The 2,860-nt window shown below is 42.3% G+C and overlaps 1 pseudogene; it reads left to right on the plus strand.

Annotated features, from left to right (window-relative positions):
- Positions 1-659: 659 nt before the first annotated feature.
- LOC122901827 lies at positions 660-2,089 on the plus strand (annotated as a pseudogene).
- The last annotated feature ends 771 nt before the right edge of the window (positions 2,090-2,860 follow it).

The raw sequence follows: 2,860 nt of genomic DNA on the forward strand, positions 1-2,860 counted from the left end.
GCCCCATTGGAGACTGTGGTACCTCAGACCTCAGATCCCATGGTACTTCAATCACCAACAAGAATCAGCTAAATAAGATTTTACTTCACATTCTATTTTTAGGTAATCCTTTTTAAGAAGATGTGGCTGGCTGAGCAGTATTTAATAACACAGTTTTAGTCCTAATGCAAGTTTTAGTGGGTACGGGAGTTTATTCTGCTCCCACTGGAGGAAGGTATGGAAAGCCATATGAAATACATTTCAGGGGCGCCTGGGTGGCTCAGTGGGTTAAGCCGCTGCCTTCGGCTCGGGTCATGATCCCAGGGTCCTGGGATCGAGTCCCATATCGGGCTCTCTGCTCGGCGGGGAGCCTGCTTCCTCCCCTCTCTCTCTCTGCCTGCCTCTCTGCCTACTTGTGATTTCTCTCTGTCAATTAAATAAAATCTTTTTTTAAAAATTTTATTTATTTATTTGACAGAGAGAGATCACAAGTAGGCAGAGAGGCAGGCAGAGAGAGAGAGGGGAGGAAGCAGGCTCCCCGCCGAGCAGAGAGCCCGATATGGGACTCGATCCCAGGACCCTGGGATCATGACCCGAGCCGAAGGCAGCGGCTTAACCCACTGAGCCACCCAGGCGCCCCAATTAAATAAAATCTTAAAAAAAAAAAAAAAAAGAGGTAATCACTGAGCAGTTGAGGGCCTCGGAACAATGAAAATGCCGGATTACCTCGGTGCGGATCAGCGGAAAACCAAAGAGGAGGAGAAGGAGGATAAGCCTATCCGAGCTCTGGATGAGGGGGATATTGCCTTGCTGAAAACTTACGGTCAAAGCACTTACTCTAGGCAGATAAAGCAGGTTGAAGATGACATTCAACAACTTCTCAAGAAAATTAATGAGCTCACTGGTATTAAAGAGTCTGATACTGGCCTGGCCCCACCAGCACTCTGGGATTTGGCTGCAGATAAGCAAACACTGCAGAGTGAACAGCCTTTGCAGGTTGCAAGGTGTACGAAGATAATCAATGCTGACTCGGAGGACCCAAAGTACATTATCAATGTGAAGCAGTTTGCCAAGTTTGTGGTGGACCTCAGTGATCAGGTAGCACCTACCAACATTGAAGAAGGGATGAGAGTTGGGGTGGACAGAAATAAGTATCAGATTCGCATTCCGCTGCCTCCCAAGATTGACCCAACAGTTTACCATGATGCAGGTGGAAGAAAAACCTGATGTCACTTACAGTGATGTGGGTGGCTATAAGGAACAGATTGAGAAACTTAGAGAAGTAGTTGAAACCCCATTACTTCATCCAGAAAGATTTGTTAACCTTGGCATTGAGCCTCCCAAGGGTGTGCTGCTTTTTGGTCCTGGTACAGGGAAGACCCTCTGTGCTCGGGCAGTTGCTAACAGGACTGATGCTTGCTTCATTCGAGTTATTGGATCTGAACTTGTACAGAAGTACGTCGGTGAGGGGGCTCGAATGGTTCGTGAGCTCTTTGAAATGGCCAGAACAAAAAAAGCCTGCCTTATCTTCTTTGATGAAATTGATGCTATTGGAGGGGCTCGTTTTGATGATGCTGCTGGAGGAGACAACGAAGTGCAGAGAACAATGCTGGAACTGATCAATCAGCTGGACGGTTTTGATTCTCGAGGTAACATGAAAGTGCTGATGGCCACTAACAGACCAGACACCCTGGATCCAGCACTCATGAGGCCAGGGAGACTGGACAGAAAGATTGAATTCAGCTTACCTGATCTAGAGGGTCGGACTCACATTTTTAAGATTCATGCTCGTTCAATGAGTGTCGAAAGAGATATCAGATTTGAATTGTTAGCGCGACTGTGTCCAAATAGCACTGGTGCGGAGATTAGAAGCGTCTGCACAGAAGCCGGCATCAGAGCACGGCGAAAAATTGCTACCGAGAAGGATTTCTTGGAGGCTGTAAATAAGGTCATTAAGTCTTACGCCAAATTCAGTGCTACTCCCCGCTATATGACATACAACTGATCCCCAAGGCTTTCATGAAAACTTCCTTTCACTGGAATCCTAACTTTATTAAATAGCCTTGTTAATAACCAGGACACACACAAAAATAAAGCGTTTCAAATTGTATGTTTTTTTCAGATATCTTTGTAGTACAATAAAAAGTGGTATCTGATGTCAAAAAAAAAAAAAAAGAAAGAAATACATTTCACCAGGGAAGCCTGAGTTAGGGAATACAGAAATTCTCCAATAAGGAGAGTTTTATGTCCCAAACTGTATGACCAACTCAAGGCTGCTGGAGTATTTCTAGAAGGAGATTTGGAATTGTGGCTGATAGGCATCCCAGTTTAAGACTACGAAGACTTCTGAAAGGCAAAGGAAAGGAAAACATAATATAAAAAAAAAAATGAAGTTGGGAAAATAAAGAAGCAAAAAGGCAAATGGTTCAGAATTCAGCTAAGAGAAGGAACCCTGGCTTGGAAAAGAGAGTTTGGAATAAACTGTTTCCTAATATCATACTATCCTTACATCCTTGCAGATATAATTTGATAATGACATATTATCCTTTTTATATATTATATTTGATTTGTTAATATTTTGTTTAGAGATTTTGCATCTACAACTTTGAGAGACATTGGCATATAATTTATCTTTCTAACAGTAACCTCAGCAGGTATTAGATCTGTGGTTATGCTGACCTCATAAAATGATTCAAGTAGTTTTTCTATTTTATGAAGGAGATTATGTAAATGGCTAAAAAAGTTCACATGTGAAACCATGGTTTTAATGCCATATCCAAGTTCTCAAATAGGTACCAAACTATTCACATTTTCCATTTCTTCCCATGCCAAATTTGGAGAATTACATTGTTAAGAAATTAGTCCATTTCATTTAAATGTT

This window comes from Neovison vison, chromosome 3 (genome assembly GCF_020171115.1).
Source record: "Neovison vison isolate M4711 chromosome 3, ASM_NN_V1, whole genome shotgun sequence".
Taxonomy (NCBI): Eukaryota; Metazoa; Chordata; class Mammalia; order Carnivora; family Mustelidae; genus Neogale; species Neogale vison.